This window comes from Canis lupus, chromosome 17 (assembly GCF_003254725.2).
Source record: "Canis lupus dingo isolate Sandy chromosome 17, ASM325472v2, whole genome shotgun sequence".
Taxonomy (NCBI): domain Eukaryota; kingdom Metazoa; phylum Chordata; class Mammalia; order Carnivora; family Canidae; genus Canis; species Canis lupus.
Genome location: NC_064259.1, coordinates 42,681,358 through 42,704,520, shown reverse-complemented (window position 1 = coordinate 42,704,520; position 23,163 = coordinate 42,681,358). Strand labels below are relative to the sequence as shown.

Genomic DNA, 23,163 nt, shown 5'->3' with positions numbered 1-23,163 from the left:
TCCAATTTGAAGATACTCTCTGAGTACCTACCTGATCACAAAGTAGAGCCTGAGAAGTCCTGTCTATAGCCCTGCCTAAACTTGAGAGTCCAGCCAGAATCACCATCTAATCAAGAATCATATCCTGGAATTCCATCCAACCATGAGTGATTGTGGACCCAAACCCATAGCTCTGCCAGTCCAACTAGTGGCATCATAATAAGGAAGTCAGACATCAAACTCATGCAACCAGAAATAATAGCAAAGCCATTATGTGGTCCCACATAGCCATAGACAACAGCAAAAAGCTGATGAGAGAGTATACCCTACAGTACCACATGAACATGGAACCCAGTCAACACACCTACCAAACCACAGGGTTTGGCCAGTGGCGCATCTATTCCCACCTCAGAGCACAGGCACTGATATCACCCAAAGAGAAACCCTGATAGAAAGCCCACCTGTCTAAGGATACTACCAGCTTACCTGTTCAGAACCCTAAGCTGAGGTTACTGATGGAAGATTGCCTTTCAAACAGAATCTTCAAGTCTGGAAAAAGAGACTTTTTACTAAAACACACACACATCAGTGCAAGGACATAAGGATCATGAACAATCAGATAAACATGATGTTACCAAAAGAAAATAATAAGCTCTAATAAGTGACCCAAAAGAAATGGACATTTAAAAATTCTCTAAAAAATGATCCAGAATAATCCTCTAAAGAAGATGAATGAACTACAAAGATACAAGAACAGACTACTAAATGAAATTAGGACGCCAGAGCATAGGCCAAATGAGAAGTTCAACAGAGATTTTTAAACTATTAGAAAAAAAAATCTTAGAATTGAAGAATACAATGACTGATTAAAGAATTCTAAGGAAAACTTCAAATTCAGACTGCACCAACCAGAAGAAAGAACCAGTGAATTAGAGGATAAGTCATATAAAATTAGCTGGTCAGAGGACTAAAAAAGAAAAAAAAAAGTGAAGAAAGCATACTGGACTAATGAAACATATTCAAAGGAACAACATTATGACAATCACAGAAAGAGAAGACAAAGATAAATGGATTGAAAGTCTTTTTAAAGCAATAATAGGGGATCCCTGGATGGCTCAGTGGCTTAGTGCCTGCCTTTGGTCCAGGGCATGATCCTGGAGTCCCAGGATCAAGTCCCACTTCAGGCTCCCCACATGGAGCCTGCTTCTCCCTCTGCCTGTGTCTCTGCCTCTCTCTCTCTCCCTCTCTGTGTCTCTCATGAATAAATAAATAAAATATATTTTTTTAAAAACTTGCTTTAAAATAAAAATAATAAACAATAATAGCTGAAATTTTCTCAGGTGTGGAGAGACAAATAGATATGCTGATTCATGAGGACCGTAAGGTCCCATCGGGTAAACCCTTAAAGGGCTGCACTGAAACACATTATAATTAAATTCTCAAAAGTCAAGGACAAAGAGAGTTTTGAAACCAGCAAGAGAAGAGCAACTCATCACATACTAGGAAACCCCCCTTAGGAGTGAGTTTCTTAACAGAAACTTTGCAGGCCCGGAGAAAGTAGGATTATACATATATTATATATACATATTAAAAGGGTATAAAATGATATGTATATATATTTCATATATATATATACACACACACACATATATATATATGAAATACTGAAACAAACCCTTTTAATCAAGAACACTATGCATAGTAAAGCTGTCCATAAGATAAAAACTCCCAAATAAACAAACAAAGCAAAATTGACAGAGTAAATTAAAACTAGAACTTCTGGTTTTAACATTTCTAGGAAATGTTAAAAAACATTTTTCAAAAGAAATAAATGGATGCTAATTAATAACGCAAAAATATAAGAATGTGTAAAACTCACTGGTAATGGCAAATATATAGTTAATGGTTGATTCTCTAATATTGTAATGGTGGTGCATTCACTTAGAACTCTAGCTTAAAAGTTAAGAGTCATATTAAAAATCACCATTACTGGGGATTCCTGGGTGGCACAGTGGTTTAGCGCCTGGCTTCGGCCCAGGGCGTGATCCTGGAGTCCCGGGATTGAGTCCCACATCTGGCTCCTTGCATGGAGCCTGCTTCTCCCTCTGCTGGTGTCTCTGCTTCTCTCTCTCTCTCTCTCTCTCTCTCTGTGTCTCTCATGAATAAATAAATAAAAATCTTTAAAAAATCACCATAACTGGAATAATTTTTATTGGTTATATAATATTTTTTAAAAGATGTAAATTATAACATCAATAACTTATAATGTAAGGGTAGTTAAAAGTATACAGTTTTTCTATCCTATTGAAATTAACTTGTATTCAGCTTAAAATACCATGTTAGAAATACATTTTATGTAAGCCTCCTTTCACAAAGAAAAAAACAGGAGACAGAAAAAAAAAAGATTATGATAAAGGAGTCAAAATAACACTACAAAAATGCATCACATTATAAAAGAAAGCAGCAAGAGAAGAAGCAAGGAATGAAGGACTTACAATAGTCAGGAAAAACAATGAAGAAAGTGGTAAAAGTAAGTCCTTAACTATTAATAGTTACTTTAAATGTAAATGAATTAAATTCTCCAATAGGAAGACACAGTGTAGCTGAATGAGGAACCACAAGAGGATTCAACAATATGCTCCATCCAAGAAACTCATGTAGCTTTAAAAACACATATAGACTGGGAAGGAATAGGAAAAGATATTTCGATCAAATGGTAACAAAAACAAAACAGGGCTAGCTATACTTCTATCAGACAAAATAGATTTTAAGTTAACAATGGTAGAAAGAAACAGAGAAGGTCATTATATAATGATAATGATATAACAGCTAATCCATCAAGAAGATAAAAATTGTAAATGGTTATGCATCAGTATCAGAGGACCTAAATATATAAAGCAAATACTAAGATACATTTAAAAAAGGAGAAATGAACAACAAAGTAATTATTATTTAGGGACTGTACTACTCCACTCTCATCAATGGATAGATCATCTAGACAGAGAATCAAAAAGGAAACAGAGGATGTGAACATTATAGATCAAATGTTCCTAAAAGACATTTATACAACAAACTATGGAATAGTAGCAGAATAATACACCTCTCAAGTATACATAGTACATTTTCTAGTATAGAGCATATATTAGGCATCAAAACAATTCTCAAGAATTCAGAAGATAGAAATTATGTGAATTATCATTTCTGAACACAATGGAATAAAACTTAAAATCAATAATAAGAAGAGAATTGGAAAATTCACAATTACATGGAAGTTAAACACCATACTCCAGAATAACCAATGCATCTACGAATAAATCAAAAGAGAAAAAAAATCTTGAGGGAAAAAAAAAAAAAAAAAAGGGAAACTCAATGGAAATCCAAAACTTAACAGGATGCAGCAAAAGCAGTTTTAAGGGGCAACCCTGGTGGCTCAGTGGTTTAGCGCTGGCTTTGGCCCAGGGCATGATCCTGGAGACCCGGGATCGAGTCCCACGTTGGGCTCCCTGCATGGAGCCTGCTTCTCCCTCTGTCTGTGCCTCTCTCTCTGTGTGTCTTTTATGACTAAATAAATATTAAAAAAAAAAAAAGCAGTTTTAAGAAGATTGCAGTGATAAAGACTTACATTAAGAAAAAAGACTGTTGGGATCCCTGGGTGGCGCAGTGGTTTAGCGCCTGCCTTTGGCCCAGGGCGTGATCCTGGAGACCCGGGATCTAATCCCACATCGGGCTCCTGGTGCATGGAGCCTGCTTCTCCCTCTGCCTATGTCTCTGCCTCTCTCTCTGTGTGACTATCATAAATAAATAAAAATTTAAAAAAAAAAAAAAAAAGAAAAAAGACTGTCTAATTCAAATTCTGGGATTTTATTTGATCTATGTGACATTTAGATGATTTTATTTTCAATCACATGGAAACGTTATAGTTATCTTTTGCTAATATTTTTTATTATTTCAATCATTTAAAATTTTCTAATTCCCTTATAGTCCAGCAAATGGCCAATATTCCAAAATGTATGTGATTCTCTTGAAAAAAAAGTTTACTTTGAAGTCTCTGCATGCAGTTTTACATGTATTAATTTAGATGTACTTTATTGGTGTTTCAATATCTTATAAAATATTCATTTTCCTTTTCAGCTTTTATTGATCAATTACTGCAGAAAAAATCCATTAAAATCTCTCTTATTAATATTGACTTGTCTATTTTTCTTCTATTTTTGTCAGTTTTCCTTTATATATTTGAATGGCATTTATTATTAATTTTGTATAATTTAGTACTTTTTAGCATCATAATGGATTAAATTTTTTATCTTTATGAATTGTTCTTTGTCTTTAGTGATGATTTTAACTTCAAAATGCCTTGCTTGATGTTAGTATAGATCAACTGGATTCATTTTTGGCAGCGTTTCCATGATATATTTTGTAATCTAACACTTCCAGGTCCTTATATTTAAATGTATCTTCCTGGGATCCCTGGGTGGTGCAGCGGTTTAGCGCCTGCCTTTGGCCCAGGGGTGATCCTGGAGACCCAGGATCAAATCCCACGTCCGGCTCCTGGCGCATGGAGCCTGCTTCTCCCTCTGCCTGTGTCTCTGCCTCTCTCTCTCTCTCTCTCTCTGTGACTATCATAAATAAATAAAAATTTAAAAAAATTAAAAAAAATGTATCTCCTATAAGCAATATATTTGATTTTTTTTTTTTTTTTTTTTAGTGCAATTGCTCAATCTGTATCCTGTCATAGCATAGTTTTTCTGTAATGCAATTACCACTGTTTGGGCCTTAAATCTAGTCTCTTAACATTTACTGTGATGCTATTAGGATGTATTTATCCAGGTTCTTGTCAGTAGTGCCTTCTGATATTTTAATATCTTTCAACAGTTTTGAAAAAAACCTTAGTAATTACATCTTCAAAAATATCTCTCTTTTACTAAAACTCAAACTACGTTTAATATTAGATTATTATACATGTTTTATCATTTTAATGTTCTCTTTCTTCCTATCTATATTTCAATCTGTATATTTGATTCTGTTCAATATTCTACATAATTCTTTCTTCTGCTAGGTCTAATTTGCAATATTATCCATTCATTGTATTCCTAACATTAGCATTGTATTCTTTTAATTCAGTTATTATTTATTTTTATTTTTAATTATTTACTAAAAGTCTTCATGTTGACTTTAATTTTGTAAAATAGTAACAGTAATCATTTCAGTATATATTTGATTCCTTTATTATTTGGAATTCTTATGTATCTGTGATCTTTTGTTTTTCTAAATTTGTGGTCAAGTTGTATTTTATTTCACTTCTGATTAATTTTGATGGGATTCTAGACATCATTTATTAATATTTGGAAAGGTAATAGGAGCAAATCATTCAATACAACATAGTGGATTGAGATCATTCAATCTTTAGTTCTGAGTTTTGATTTATTTTCTTTTCATTCTTACTATATTTTTATGTTCCTGTGGGATCTCATTTGACAGTCTAGATACTTACTAGGCTATTGCTTACTCAGGAGGCCCTGATCTCATATCTCGAAGATCTATTTATCTTCCTAGCTTCTAACTACCAATTTTATAACTGACAAATCCTTCAATGTGAAATACATCCCTAAAATTCTGCCTCTCCTGTGCAGACCTTCTTTCTCTGAATTTTTAGCACCTAAATTTCATTACCTCTATATTTCATTATGCCTTCAAACAATTAAAACAAGTAAGCAAACAAGGAAAAAAAGACATTTTTAGTAGGACAGTAACCTATAAAAACCTTATCTATTCTTGGACAATACCAGTTATCTTTAAACAATATGATGGCAGGTTGTTATTTTGTTTTTTTGTTTTTCCTTTTTTATAAAACACAAATTTACCAAATTTTCTAAATGGTGATATTTCCTTCATGGAATTTATTAAACAATATTTTATCTATAAAAATAATATATAGAGAACATCTGCTTTCAGGTCTGAAATGAAAAATAGTAAGAAGTCATTACTCCTATACCTATATTAAGAAAAAAAAAAAAGCAGCTTCCATCTCTGATAAGTCCAAAAAAGGCAATGATTTTCATTTCGTTTAGCTTTTTTTCTTGAAAGAGCTATAAAGCTGAGACCTCATATAAATAGTCCTTAGGAAAACATGAAGACAATAGAGGAGACAAAAACAAAGACCCTAAAAGAATTTGAAGCATCTGGCATGCAAAGATATGACAAATATTTAACACATTGCAATTCCTAGCCATATTGACATAAAGCCTATTTGCTTCAATAGGCTTTAATTTACTTTACCTACTTTACTTTCCAATAATTATGAAATTATTTACTTTACTTACAATCACCAGATATATCATGTTTGGCTTTCAGGAAAAATGTAAGGCATGCTAACAGATAAGAAAAGAGAATAGGTTAACAGTTCAGCAACATCATCAATATAAATAGCATTTCCATTATAGGGATCCCAGAAAAGAGAGGAAAGAGGTCAAATATCTATTTTGAAGAAATAATCCTGAAAACTTCCCAAATCTGAAGGAAACAGAAATCCAGATCCAGGAGGCATGGAGAGCCCCCAACAAAATCAACATAAAGAGGTTCATACCAAAGCACACACTAAAAGTAGTGAAAAGAGAGGATTAGTAGTGAAAGTAGTAAAAAGTAGTGATAAAGAGAATTTTAAAAGTATCAAAAGAAAATAAAAGTTATATACAAGGGAAACCTAATAAGGCTATCAGCTGATTTTTCAATAGAAACTTTGTAGAGCAGAAGAGAGTAGCATGATATATATTCAAACTGCTTGAAAGAAAGGGGGGGGAGGGAGAAAAGAAAAACAAACCCAAAACCAAAAACCCAAAAAACAAAAAACAAACAAACAAACAAACAAAAACCCCTACACCCAAGAATACACTATCCAGCAAGGCTCTAATTCAGAAGAGGATGAGCGATAAAGAATTTTCCAGGTAAACAAATTTAAAGATACTTATCACTCCTAAAACAGCCTTACAAGAAATGTTAGAGGGAATTCTTTGAGTAGAAAGGAAAGATCATAAATGTAGGAATAAGGAAACGTAGGAAGCTAAGAAGGGGCAAAGATGGTGGAAGAGTAGGGGTCCTTAACTCACCTGGTTCTATAAACTTACCTAGATAACTTTCAAAATATCCTGAATACCTATGAATTCTGCCTGAGATTTAAAGAGAGAACAGCTGGAATGCTACAGAGAGAAAAGTTTTTGCTTTTAACAAGTAGGAAGGTGGGAGAAATAAGTAAAGAAGTAGGTAAGTAAGTAAGTAAGTAAGTAAATAAATAAATAAATAAATAAGAATAAAATAGGGAAGGGGAACCCAGAGTAGCCAGGCTAAAGCAGAATGGCAAAAGCATCTGGTACAGGAAAGCCCAGCCCTGGAGATGCAAGAACTTTGAAAATCTTCCCCGGAGATTTCCCTGATGGAAAACAGCTTAGCAGGGAAATCAGGCAAAATCCCAGGGACAGCAGTGAAGCCTCAAGATTCCCTGAGTCACTATAAGAGGAGGTAGCACCGGGGAAAAGCTCATTGCAAACCAAAGTCGAAATAAGTAAAGGGCTGGAGCGCTGCAGCCCTCAGGGCATTTGGGAGAAGCCAGTTAGTTAGATGGGCAGGCTCAGGATTGAGGTGGCTGAGCCCCGTTCCCCTCCGGAGAGGCAGTCCCTGGGAGCGCAGGTCCAGTGGCACAAGACACTGGATCCCACTGTGCCCAAGAGAACAAAGCCAGCGATCCTGCATCCCCCCTGGGACAGGTGGAAGTGGGGATGGCACAGGACAACGATAACTCTCCTACTGATGGGCACCCCACAAACTGTACAGATCAGTGCACCCACACTGGCCTGGGAGCATCTAGACCAGTGCAGACTGGGAAACTGAGGTTAGTTACTTCTGGGGAGCCTGACTCCAGAGCTGGAAATCTGGCTGCTGCCATTGTTTTTCCTCTTTGTTTCACCTTGTGCCTGGGAGAGGCGGCGAATACACAAAATGTATTCTTTTTTTTTTGTTTTCAGGTTTAATTGTTGTTCGTGTTTATTGATAAAAAATATTTTGGAATGTAGGCCATTTGTGAACAATTCCAGTTTCCTGGTGTAGTAGTAACTGACCCCCACAACCTTATAAAGTGCTCCAGACGTGAAACTGCGTCGGGAAGAGGGGAAGGGCCTCGAAGGCAGACAGCCTGACTTCAGTATGCTGACCCCCGCTCCTGGGTCCACACCACAGCCTGCACCTTCTGCTGTGTGTGCAGGTGACTGCGGGTGAACCTGGGCCCGGTTCCACTCTAGCCTTCCCGCAGTTGGGAACAAAGGGAACAAAGGCCTGACAGAATAAATAGCTCATACTGAGCCCAGAACCTGGCAAGGAGCGGGGCATCTCTGCCCTGGCACAGACACCTGAAAATCAGCACAGCAGACCCCTCCCCCAGAAGACCAACTGGAAAACAAAGGGGAAAGCAAGTTTATTGACCAAGCAGTGCTGGAAAGCTCCAGGACTGAGGGAAAATTGAGGGAAAATAATATATAAAACTAGAGGGTCCCTTTCTTTTTCTTTTTTTCCCCCTTTTCCATTATGACTCATTGTTATATCAGACTAAAAATTTCCAATTTTTTTGTCTTTGCCCACTTTAACTACAATATTTTACCAGCTCTTCATTTTTAAGTTTCTTTTTCCTTTTTGACTTTCATATTTCTACAATTATATGTCTTAGATATATTTTTCATTTCTGGATTCCCTTCAATGTATTCAATTTTTTTTTGGTAGATATATGACATATGGGTTTTTGTTTTGTGCTTTTTGTTTTTTTGCTTGTTTTGTTTTACATGGTGGAAGTTAATACCTTCTAAAACATGACCAACATATACCCAGAACCAAGTGGAATACCATGCTGGTTCATGCTGCGAGATTATATTCTCTCTTCCTTCCCATTCTGCCCTCTTCTTTTATTTTGTTTATGTTTTGGTGGTCAATGTTGGGGCTTTCTATAAGTATTGCTGATTTATATAAATTTGGGATTGAGCATCTTCTAATGTACAGAACAAAATACACTAAGAACCAAGAGGATCACCCTCTAGGGCTTCTCAGGTAGACTACATTCTCTCTACACTACCACTTCTTTACCACCACCATCACCCACCCCACCCTCCTTTTCTCTTTTCTTAACTTTTTTTTTTTTAATTTGTTTTCTTTTTTCTTCTTCGTGGTTTTTGGCCTTTTATTTTTACTACTTTGTTTTAAAATTTGTTTTTCACTTCACTGGTCCTTTTGTTTTATTTTGTTCTATTATTTTTTCTTTTATTTTCTGGTCTCTGATTGCTCCAGAATCATCTAGGGTATATTATTACTTAGGTCATGGTTGATATTTTTGATTCAGCTGCTCATACAGCCACTCTGCACTGGAAAAAATGACTAGAAGGAAGAATTTACCACAAAAGAAAGAACCAGAAACAATACTCTCTGCCACAGAGTTATAGAATTTGGATTTCAACAATGTCAGAAAGTCAATTCAGAAGCACAATTATAAAACTACTGGTGGCTCTGGAAAAAAATGCATAAAGGATTCTAGAGACTTCATTACTGCAGAGTTGATATCTAATCAGGCTGAAATTAAAAATAGATTAAATGAGATGCAATCCAAACTGGATGTCCTAACTTCTAGTGTTAACGTAGTGGGAGAGTAAGTGACATAGAAGACGCATTGATGGTAAGGAAGGAAGCTGAAAAAAAAAAAAGAGAGAAACAATTAAAAGACCATGAAGAAAGGCTTAGGGAAATAAATGATAGCCTGGAAGGAAGAATTTATATATAGTTAGGGTTCCAGAAGAGGCTGAGAGAGAGAGAGAGAGAGAGAAGACCACAAAGTATATTTGAACAAATCATAGCTGAGAATCTCCCTAATCTTGGAAAGGAAATAGGCATTCAGATCCAAGAGATAGAGAAGACCCTCCAAAAATCAATAAAAAACATTCAACACCTTGACATTTAATAATGAAACTTGAAAATTCCAAAGATAAAGAGAAAATTCTTAAAGCAATGTGAGAAAAGAGAAATATGAGGAGAAATATCAGATTAACAGCAGACCTCCCCACAGAGTCTTGGCAGGCCAGAAAGAGCTGGCAAGATATATTCAGATATTAAATGAGAAGAACATGCAGTCAAGAATACTATATCCAGCAAGGCTCTCATTCAGAATAGAAGGAGAGATAAAGAGCTTCTAGGATAGGCAGAAGCTGAAAGAATATGTGACCACCAAACCAGCTCTGCAAGAAATATTAAGGGGGACCCTGTAAAAGAAAGAGGAAGCCCAAAGAAACAATTCTCAAAAACAAGGACTGATTAGGTAATATGATGACACTAAATTCATATCTTTCAATAGTTACTCTGAACGTGAATGGGTTAAATGATCCCATCAAAAGTTGCAGAGTATCAGGCTAGATAAAAAAGCAAGACTTATCTATATGCTGTCTACAAGAGACTCATTTTAGATCTAAGGGCACCTCCAGCCTGAAAAGCAAGGGGTGGAGAAACATTTACCACTCAAACCGTCCTCAAAAGAAAGCTGGTGTAGCAATTCTCATATCAGATAAATTAAAGTTTATACCAAAGACTGTAGTAAAAGATGAAGATAGACACTATATCATACTTAAAGGGTCTATCCAACAAGAAGACCTAACAATCATGAATATTTATGCTTCTAATATGGGAGTTGCCAAGTATATCAATCAATTAATAACCAAAGTAAAGAGATACTTAGATTGTAATACACTAATAGTTGGAGACTTCAACACAGCACTTTCTGCAAATTACAGATATTCTAAGCACAACATCACCAAAGAAACAAGGGCCTTAAATGATACACTGACCAAATAGATCTCACAGATATATACAGAACTTTCCATCTGAATGCAAGTGAATACACATTCTTCTCAGGTGCACATGGAAGTTTCTCCAGAAAAGACCACATACTGGGTCAGAAATCAGGTCTTAGCCTATACCAAAAGATAGGGATTGTCCCCTGTATATTTTCAGACCACAGTGCTTTGAAACTAGACCTCAATCACAAGAAGAGATTTGGAAGAAACTCAAACACATGGAGGTTAAAAAGCATCATGCTAAAAGATGAATGGGTCAACCAGGAAATTATTATTATTATTTTTTAAAGATTTTATTTATTCATTCATGAGAGACACACACAGAGAGAGGCAGAGACACAGGCAGAAGGAGAAGCAGGCTCCATGCAGGGAGCCCCCCGTGGGACTTGATCCTGGGTCTCCAGGGTCACACCCTGGGCTGGAGGTGGCGCTAAACCGCTGAGCCACCTGTGCTGCCCAACCAGGAAATTAGCGAAGAATTAAAAAGATTCATGGAAACTAATGAAAATGAAAATACAACTGTTCAAAATCTTTGGGATACAGCAAAAGTGGTCTTAAGAGAGAGATACATCACAATAGAAGCATCCCTCAAAACTGGAAAAACCTCAAATACACAAGCTAAACTCTCATCTAAAGGAACTGGAGAAACAACAGCAAGTAAAACCTACACCAAGCAGAGAAAGAGATAATAAAGATTGGAGCAGAACTCAGTGAAATAGAGAACAAAAGGACTATGGAAGAGATCAACAAAACCAGGAGTTCGTTCTTTGAAAGAATTAATAAGATAGATAAACCCCTAGCCAGCCTTATTAAAAAGAAAAAAAAGAAAAAAAGACTCAAATTAACAAAATCACAAATGAAAGAGGAGAGATCACAACCAATACCAAGGAAATACAAATGACTTTAAAAGCGTATTATGACCAACTATATGCCAACAAATTAGGCAATCTAGAAGAAATGGATGCATTTCTGGAACACCACAAACTACCAAAACTGGAACAGGAAGAAACAGAAAACCTGAACAGGCCAATAACCAGCAAGGAAATTAAAGTGGTCATCTAAAACCTCCCAAGACACAAAAGTCCAGGGCCAGATGGTTCCCAGGGGAATTCTACCAAATGTTTAAAGAAGAAAAATACTTATTCTACTAAAGCTGTTTTGAAGGATAGAAAGGGATGGAATACTTTGAAGCTCACTTTATGAAGCCAGCATTACCTAGATTCCAAAACCAGACAAGGACCCCACCAAAAAGAATTATAGACCAATATCCCTTATGAACACAGATGCAAAAATTCTCAACAAGATACTAGCCAATAGGATCCAAATGTACATTGAGATTATTCACCATGACCTAGGGGGATTTATTCCCGGGATGCAAGGGTGGTTCAACACTCATAAAACAATCAACGTGACAGATCACATCATTAAGAGAAAAAACAAGAACCACATGATCCTCTCAATAGATGCAGAGAAAGCTTTTGACAAAATACAGCATCCATTCCTGATTATAACTCTTCAAAGTGTAGGAATAGAGGGAATATTCCTCAATATCTTAAAAGCCATTTATGAAAAGCCCACAGTGAATATCATTCTCAGCGGGGAAAAACTCACAGCCTTTCCCCTAAGATCAGGAACACAACAGGGATGTCCAGTCTCACCACTGTTATTCAACATAGTACTAGAAGTCCTAGCTCAGCAATCAGACAACAAAATGAAATAAAAAACATTCAAATTGGCAAAGAGAAGTCTAACTCTCCCTCTTTGCAGATGACATGACACTGTACATAGAAAACCCAAAAGGCTCCACCCCAAGATTGCTAGAACTCATATAGCAATTTGGCAGTGTGGCAGGATACAAAATCAATACCCAGAAATCAGTGGCATTTCTATACACTAACAATGAGACTGAAGAAAGAGAAATTAAGGAATCAATCCCATTTACAATTGCACCCCAAACCATAAGGAACCTAGGAATAAATCTAACCAAAAAGGTAAAATATCTCTACACTAAAACTACAGAACACTTCTGAAAGAAATTGAGGGAAACACAGAGAGATGGAATTATAGTCCATGCTCATGGATTGGACGAATTAATATTGTGAAAATGTCTATGCTACGTAGGGCAATTTACATGTTCAATGCAATCCCTATCAAAATGCCATGGACTTTCTTCACAGAGTTGGAATAAATAATCTTAAGATTTGTGTGGAATCAGAAAAGATCCCGAATAGTCAGGGGAATATTGAAAAAGAAAACCAAAGCCAGTGGTATCACAATGCTGGATTTCAAGCTGTCCTACAAAGCTGTGTTCCTCAAGACAGTGTGGTACTGGCACAAAAACAGATACATAGGTCAATGGAACAGAATACAGAACCCAGAAATTGGCCCTCAACTCTATGGTTAACTAATATTTGACAAAGCAGGAAAGACTATCCACTGGAAAAAGGATAGTCTCTTCAATAAATGGTGATGGGAAAATTGGACAGCCACATGCAGAAGAATGAAACTAGACCATTCTCTTATACCATACACAAAGATAAACTCAAAATGGATGAAAGATCTAAATGTGAGATAAGTATCCATCAAAATCCTAGAGGAGAACACAAGCAACAACCTTTTTGAACTTGGCCATAGCAACTTCTCCAAGATATATATGAAGGCAAGGGAAAGAAAAGCAAAAATGAACTATTGGGACTTAATCAGGATAAAAAAACTTCTGTACAGCAAAAGAAACAGCCAACAAAAACTAAAAGACAATCTACATAATGGGAGAAGATGATATATCAGATAAAAGGCTAGATCCAAGATCTATAAGGAACTTTTATTTTTATTTTTATTTTTTATTTTTTTTTTATTTATTTATTTATTTATTTTTTGAGCAGACGACCTGAATAGATTTCTTTCCAAAAAAGACATAAGGTGTCCAGCAGGCACATTAAAGGATGTTCAACATCACTTATCATCAGGGAAACGCAAATCAAAACCACAATGAAATATCATCCCGCACCTAGCAGAATGGCTCAAATCAAAACGAAATAAGTGTTGGCAAAAATTTGGAGAAAAAGCAACCCTCACGCACTGCCGGTGGGGATGTAAACTGGTGCAGCCACTGTGGAAAACAATATGGCGGCTCCTCAAAAAAATTAAAAATAGATCTCCTGGCAGGGTGATAATTAAAGGGTTCAGGATTTCTGTTTGTAGAGATGAAAACATTCTAAAATTGTAATTCCACTACTGCGTATTTATCCAATGAAAATGAAACACTAATTCAAAAAGGTATGTGTGCCCCTATGTTTATTGCAGCATCATTTACAGTAGCCAAGATATGGAAACAACCTAATTATTCATCATTGAATGAATGGATAAAGAAGATGTGGCTATAAGGAACTTTTAAAACCGAACACCCAGAAACAACAATCCAATCATGAAATGGGCAGAAGACATGAACAGAAATTTCTCCAAAGAAGACATATGCATGGCCATCAAGCACATGAGAAAATTGTCCGCATCACTTGCCATCAGGGAGATACAAATCAAAACCACAATGCAATACCACCTCACACCAGTGAGAATGGCAAAAATTAACAAGAGAGAAAACAACAAATATTGGAGTGGATGTGGAGAAGACGGAACCCTCTTGCACTCTTTGTGGGAATGCCAACTGGTGCAGCCACTCTGGAAAACTGTGGAGGTTCTTCAAAGAGTTAAAAATAGAGCTACACTATGGCCCAGCAATTGCACTACTGAGTATTACCCCAAAGATACAGATGCAGTGAAACGCCAGGACACCTGCACCACAATGTTTGTAGTAGCAATGTCCACAATAGCCACACTATGGAAGGAGCCATGATATCCTTCGACAGATGAATGGATAAAGATGTGAGATATCACATACACAGATATATATACATACATACATACACACACACACACACACACATTGGAATATTACTCAGCCATCAGAAAAGACGAATATCCACCATTTGCTTTGATGTAGATGGAGCTGGAGGGTATTATGCTGAGTGAAGTAAGTCAATTGGAGAAGGACAATCATCATATGGTTTCACTCATATGGGGAATGTAAGAAATAGTAAAAGGAATTATAAGGGAAAGGAGGGAAAATGAGTGGGAAAAATTGAGAGGGAGACAAACTATGAGAGACTCCTAACTCTGGGAAATGAACAAAGGGTTGCAGAAGGGAAGTGGGCAGGGGGTTGGGGTACCTGGGTGATGGGCACTGAGGAGGGCACTTTATGGGATGAACACTGGGTGTTATACTATATGTTAGCAAATCGAGCTTCAATAAAAACAAATTAAAAAAAAAGAAAAGTAGGAAACACAAAAGCAGTCAAATCAAGAATATCAATGAAGATCACTCAAGGGATTCACAGAATAGAAGGATATAAAATATGATATCATAAGCCTAAAATGTCAAGAGGGAGATAAAAATTGAGTGCTTTTAGAATGGGTTTAAACTGAAGTGACAGGGGATCCCTGGGTGGCTCAGTTTTTGAGCGTCTGCCTTCACCCCAGGGCATGATCCTGGAGTCCTGGGATGGAGGCCCCACATCGGGTTCCCTGTATAGAGTCTGCCTCTCTTTCTGCTTATGTCTCTGTCTCTGTCTCTCTCTCTTTCATGAATAAATAAATAAAATATTTTAAAAAAACTTAAGTGATAATCAACTTAATACAGACTGCTATATACATAATATATTATATATGAACCTAATGGCAAACACAGATCAAAAACAGGTAATAGTGAAAATAAATAAAGAGAAAGGAATCCAGGTATATCACCAATGAAAGCCATCAAACCATGAAAAAAGTGAGCAAAAGAAGAAAGGGACAGAGAAGAAGTGTAAAACAAGTAACAGAATGGCAATAAGTGCATACCTATAAATACCTTGAATGTAAATGGACTCAATGCTGCAATCCAAAGACAGAGGATGATGGAATGAATAAAAAAGCAAGACTCATCTATATGCTGCCTACAAGAGACTCATTTTAGACCTACACACATGCAGATTGAAAATGAGGGGATGAAGAACCATTTATCATGGAAATGAAAGTGAAAACAACCTGGGGTAGCAATACTTAAACAAAAAAGCCACTAAAATAAAGACTGTAACAAGAGACAAAGAGGATAGTTTATAATCATGGTAGTGATGATCCAAAAAAGAAGATATAACAATCATAAATATTTACCCAACATGGTTCATAATACATGCATACAATGGCTATGAGCACACACAAAGGAAGTAACTGATACTAATAAAAAGTTGAGGACTTTAACATCCAACTTACATCAATGGAAGGTAATTCTAACAGAAGATCAGCAAGGAAGCAGTGCCTCTGAATGGCACAACAGGCCAGATGGTTCTATCAGATATATTCAGAATATTCCACCCTAAAATAGTGGAATATACATTCCTTTCAAGTGTACATGGAACATGCTACAGAATAGAAAACAAGGTGGGCCACAAAAAGTCTCAATACATTAAAAAAGACTGACATCATATTATGCAACTTTTCTGACCACAATGCTATGAAACTAGAAACCAATCAAAAGAAAATATTTGGAAAGAACAGAGGTATACGGAGGTTAAATAACATGCTATTCAACAATGAATGGGTCAAACAAAAAAATCAAAGCAGAAATTTAAAAACACATGGAGACAAATGAAAATGAAAACACTAGTCCAAAATCTTTGAATACAGCAAAAGCTATTCTAAGAGGGAAGATTATAGCACTACAGGCCTACTTCAAGTAGCAAGAAAAATTTACTCCCAAAGGAGCTAGCAAAAGAGAACAAACAAAACTGCAAATAGGAGAAAGAGGAAATAATGAAGATTAGAGTAGAAATAAATGAAATAGAAATGTTTAAAAAGCAATAGAACAGACCAGGGAATCCAGGAACTCATTCTTTAAAAAGACAAAAAAAAAGTGGACAAATTTGTGCCAGACTAATTTTTTAAAAAGAGAGAAAGGGAAAGAGAGAGAGAGAGAGAGGATTCAGATAAAATTAGAAATCAAAGAGGAGAAATAACTAACACCACAGAGATGCAAAGAACTATAAAAGCATGTTACAAAAATCATTTGTCAACTAATCAGACAAATTAGAAGAAATGTATAAATTTCTAGAAACATATAACCTCCCAAAACTGAATCAGGAAGAAATAGAAAAATTGAACACACCAATTACCAGCAATTAAATTTAACCAGTAATCAAAAAACTCCCAACAAACAAAACTCTAGGACCAGATGGCTTCACATCTGCATTCTACCAAACATTTAAAAAATAGTTAACACCTATTCTTCTCAAACTGTTATAGAAAATAGAAGAGGAAGGAAAGCTTCCAAATTCATTCTGAGGCCAGTATTACCCAATACTAAAACCAGATAAAGATGTACAAGAAAATAAATTAATAAAAATATAAAAATAAATAAATAAATAAATAAATAAATAAATAAATAAATAAATAAATAAGAACTACAGGACAATATCTCTGAACACAGATGCAAAAATCCTCAACAAAATATTAGCAAACCAAATCCAACAACACATTAAAACATCATTCAAACAATCAATTCAATATTCACAAATTTATCAACATGATGTATCACATCAATAATAAAGGATAAAAACCATATGATCGTTTCAACAGATGCAGAAAAAGCATGTGACAAAGTGTAACATTCATTCATGATAAAAATCCCTCAAAAAAGTAGGTGTGGAGGGATCACACCTCAACATAATAAGGGCCTTATATGAAAAACCCACCATACTCAATGGTGAAAAACTGAGAACTTTTTCCCTAAGAAACAAGACAAGGGGTTCCACTCTCACCACTTTTATTCAACACAGTACTGGGAATCATAACCATAGTAGTCATACAAAAATAAGAAGTAAAAGGCACTCAAATTGGAAAAGAAGAAAAATATTTTTCACTATTTGCAGATGATACGACACTATATACAGAAAACCCTAGAGACCCCACTGAAAAACTATTAGAACTAATAAATTCAGTAAAGTAATAGGACACAAAATCAATAAACATAAACCTACTATATTTCCATACATTAATAATAGAGTGGCAGAAAAAGAAAGAAAAGACATCCACTTACAATTGCACCAAAAATAATAAAATACCTAGGAATAGACTTATCCAAACAGGTGAAAGTCCTATACTCTGAAAACTATAAAATACTGATGATAGAAATTTAAGATGACACAAATGGAAAGTGTCATAATTGAGGGAAAATATTGTTAAAATGCTCATAATTGGGGGAAAATATTGTTAAAATGTCCATATTATCCAAAGTAATCTACAAATTTAAAGCAATCCCTATCTAAACACCAGCAATATTTTTCACAGCACAGAACAAGTAATCCTAAAATTTGTATGTAACCAAAAATGACCCCAAGTAGTCAAAACAATCTTGAAAAAATAATAATAAAATTAGAAGTATTATGGGACACCTGGGTGGCTGACTTGGTTAAGCATCTGCCTTTGGCTGAAGTCACGATCCTGGAGCCCCAGGATTAAGGCCCATGTTGGGATCCCCAAAGAACAGGGAGTCTGCCTCTGTCCCTCCCTCTTGCTCCTTCTTTCTCTCTCTTGCTAATTTTCTGTCTCTCTGTTTAATAAATAAATACAATCATTGAAAAACAAAACAAAACAAAAAGCTACAGGTATTACAATCCCAGTTTCAAAATATACTACAAAGCTATAGTGTTCAAAATAGTATAGTACTGGCACAAAAACAGACACACAGATCAACAGAACAAAATAGAGATCCTAGAAATAAACCCAGGCTTATATGGTCATTTAATCTATGACAAGGAAGGCAAGAACATGCAATGGAGGAAAAAAAAAAACCAGTCTTTTCAACAAATGGTGTTGGGAAACTGGACAACATGCTAAAGAATGAAACTGGACCACTGGCTTATACCATGCACAACAAATTAACTCAAAATGGATTAAAGACCTACATGTGAAACCTGAAACCATAAAATTCCTAGAAGAGAGCACAGGCAGTAATTTATCCAACATAAGCCATAGTAACATTTTTTTTCTGGATATGATTCCTGAGACAGGGGAAACAAAATCAAAAATAAACTATTGGGACCACCATCAAAATAAAAAGCTCTGAAGATCAACATGAAAAAATCAATAAAACTAAAAGATGATCTATTGACTGGGAGAAGATATTTGCAAATGACATCTCTGATAAAGGGCTAGTATCCAAAATATATAAAGATCTTGTACAACCCAACATTCAAAACACTAATAATTCAATTTTTTAAAAAAGGGCAGAAGACATGAACAGACATTTCTCCAAAGAAAACATAATAATGGCCAACCGACACATGAAAAAATGCTCAACATCACTCATCTTCAAGGAAATGTGAATCAAAGCCACAATGAGATATCACTTCACACCTGTCAGAATGGCTAAAATCAACAACCCAAGCAACAAGTCTTGGTGAGGAGATGCAGAAAAAGGAACCCTTATGCACATTTGGTAGGAATACAAACTGGTATAGCCACTGTAAAAAACAGTATAAAGGGTTCTCAAAAATTAAAAATAGAACTACCATCTGTTGTAGTAATTCTTCTAATGTGCATTTACCCCCCAAATATAAAAACAAGTAATACAAATAATTAAACAAGATATATGCACTCTTATGTTTTTGCAGCATTATTTCAGCAGCCAAATTATGGAAGCAGCCCAAGTGTCTATAGACTAATGAATGGATAAAGAAGAGATAGTATACAGATACACATACACACATACATATGTACCCCTCATACACAATATATATATATATACTATATATATATAGTGTGTATATATATATATATATATATATATATATATACATACACACACACACACACATAATGGAATGTTACTCTGCCATAAAAAAGAATGAAATCTTGCCATTTCCCACTATATGGATTGGAACTAGAGAGTATAATGCTAAATAAGATAAGTCAGTCAGAGAAAGACAAGTACCATGAGATTTTACTCATATGTGGAATTTCAGAAACAAAACAAATGGACAAAGAAAAAAAAAGCCAAACTAAAAACAGACTTTTTTTTAAGATAATAGTATCAAAAAATAAAGATAATAGTATTTTTCTTCTTTTAATTTTTCATGTAGCTCTCTTTTTTTGCTTCAAATTTTTATTTCAATTCTAGTTAGTTAACATATACTGTAATACTGGTTTCAGGAGTAGAATTTAGTGATTCGTCATTTACATATAACACACAATGCTCATCACAAGTGTCCTCCTTAATACCCATCACCTATTTAGCCCAATCCCTGCCCACCTCCCCTCCAGGAACCCTCAGTTTGTCCTCTATAGTTATGAGTCTCTTACAGTTTATCTCCTTCTATTTTTTTTTACCCCTTTCTCTATTTTCATCTGTTTTGTTTCTTAAATTCCACATATGAGTGAAATCATGTCATTGTCTTTCTCTGATTGACTTGTTTCGCTTAGTATAATACACTTTAGTTCCATCCATGTCGTTGCAAATAGCAAAAATCAGTCTCTTAACTATAGAGAACAAACTGATGGTTACCATAAGTGAGGTGGGTGGGGGAAATGAGTGAAACAGGTGATAGAGATTAAAGAGTAAACTTAACCATGATGATCACTGAGTAATGTAAATAATTGTTGGATAACTATATTGCACACCTGAAACTAGTTTAACACTGTATGTTAACAACACTAAAATTATAAATAAATAATAAATAAATAAATAAATAAATAAATAAATAAATAAATAAATAAAATTTATTATCATACATGGGTATAATGTAAACTTCTTTGATCCTAAATGGAAACAAATTTATTTGGGTCTCTAATATATATTGAGCGCTTATAACTTAATACATTATTTTAAGGACTTCTTGTATTTTCTCTCAGCACTGATAACAACACATGAGGGAAGTATTCTTTCTATTGCTATTTTATAAAGAAGGCAACTGAAATACAGAGATTTTGACAAACTTTCACAGCACAGGGGGTAGAATAGGAACCCAGTAACCTTTTCTCAAAGCCTGTTTTCTTTTCATGGTATAGGTAGGATCCCTACTACTCTATACCTTTCCTTAGTTTTCTGAAAATGCAGTATCTCTCAACAACACTATAAGTACTCTGAGGTCCAGATATACCTCCGTTTAACCTTTTATTATTCAATAGTACTCAACATATAAAAGCAAGCTTTTAAAATAAAATGAACAAATGAAGAAAATGAATGAAAGAAGAATATGAGAAAGTTATTATTAGTTAATATGGAAGTTTTATGGAAATATGGACTTGGATCCAGGAAAGCTGGTTGGCCAATGGAGTCTTTGATCATTTCTCCTGACAGTTAGTGAAGTGTACCTCAGTTGTCAGGAGTACCAGGAGTAATGTCATGATATTTTTGGTTTCCTTTGTTGAATTAATTCTACATCTAACTCTTGGACTTACTGTGGTGTGGTTGTTAATCATATTTGGAAGCTCTGACAAAATAATCTAACTGGAGAATAATAAACAAAATTAGTATGTTTGAAGTATCTGCTAAGATGAACTTTATTACATATATACTCTTAGGACACTGTATATAAATTCTTTCCCATTTCTTACAAATATTGCTATTTATGCATCAAAACAAAAGGGGGGGGGGGTAAATGCCAATAGAATTTAAGCCAGTGCATGGCAACTGTCTTTATGTAACTACAAGTCAATTCATTACCTGTTATTTCTATTGTTCATTCATTCCTTTATTCATGGACCATTTTAAGCATGGAGGTGGAGCATAGAGGTGACATGGTCTGATATAGTTTACTAAAGCATGAAAGGTAAGTGACATTTAGACTTTCTTCAGCAGGCCATAGAGTGTAATTTAAAGATTTTTTAAGCAGAAGAGTCATATGTTGAAATCTATACTTTAGCTCTCAGCTTCCTAGCACAGACTTTTCAAAAAGAGAGTATGAAGACAAAGGAGAAAATTACTGATGCAAATATAATGCATATGCATGATAAAGTTTTTAAAAGGTTCCTTTCTTTCCTGAAATGAAGCACCTAACTTTCCAACAATTGTAAATAATTTTAGGCTCAGCAGTGCCCTCCAGGGTAAATATGCAGCAACCAGCACTGCAACCTTGTGGAGGCCAAAGGAGAGCGATTTATCACTTACTGATCCAAGAAGTAAATAGAGATTATAATCAATCTGTACCTTTCAGCACACTCTAGGACATTAGAATGCATCCCCAAAGGGAATATGCTGCAGGATAACTGTTCTTTAAACAATTATAAGGTAGAATTCAACCTGGAAATAAACAACAGAAAGGATGATCTAAGAATACATTTATTTCAAATATTATAGAGTGCATGTATTTATGTGAGTACATATGTATGTGTTATAGAATAACACACAAAGGGATTGGTTTTATTTCCTGGAAAAAGAAGATAACTTCATAATCAATGATAAAGTCTAATAAGATAAGGCAATTTATGTGACATTCACGAACGTCCTCAAGTTTTAGTGTTCTCTTCCATTGCAGTTATATACATATATAGTCATAGATACAAATTGAGGATACTAACAGAATAAAACATCCATTATATAATTTTTATCAGTTTCCTTCAACAGGTCTCATCTTAGGGTATACTATGAATTCATATTTTTCAAAAATTTCCTTTTATCTTGTTTTATACTGTTTATCTTAAGTAATTTCTTTGGCTTTCTTTAAATTTTTATTTGTCCTCATGTCTAAGGAGAGGAGAGTTAATATTTATTGATAACAGCATATCCTAGGGACTACAAACACATTGTCTTACATCATATACACATGCACACATATGTATGTAAATACACACATCATAAAATTATAAAGATTACTTATTTTACTCATGAAGGAACTGGGTATTCAGTGGTTAAGATTCTAGCACCAGACAAGACAATAGAGAAATCGTTTTCAGGAAAATCTTACTGTTCCCTTTAACTTGCATCACATTGGTGACACATTCAAGTGCCTTCACAGCAGATGAAAGGCTGACTGAAGAAATCAGAGAATGGAATGCCTCTAACCTTCTTCAAAATGAGGCGTCATTAAGAATCAGAATGTTAGCTAGGGCTCCAATATTTCAGATGTCTATTCAGAATCCATTCAATGTTCCCTTCCATGAGAGGAGTTAAGTTTTCTGGCCAATAGGATATTGTAATTAAAGGTATGTTTGTAAAGGTAAATCCTGTCATGTTATAATGTTATATGTCACAAAATTTTCCCTACTTATTTTGCATACAAAAAAG

At 35.0% G+C, this 23,163-nt stretch overlaps 1 long non-coding RNA gene across 1 annotated transcript in view; it reads right to left on the bottom strand.

Moving 5' to 3' along the window:
* The window catches only part of LOC112665058 (uncharacterized), an 84,551-nt gene extending 61,627 nt beyond the window's left edge, over window positions 1-22,924 (bottom strand). Inside the window, exons 1-2 of the long non-coding RNA XR_003140192.3 lie at window positions 22,844-22,924; window positions 22,087-22,179 (exon numbers count right to left, since the gene is read on the bottom strand). This is a non-coding gene — a long non-coding RNA (uncharacterized LOC112665058). The remainder of the gene's footprint in view (window positions 1-22,086; window positions 22,180-22,843) is intronic.
* Window positions 22,925-23,163: the final 239 nt, after the last annotated feature.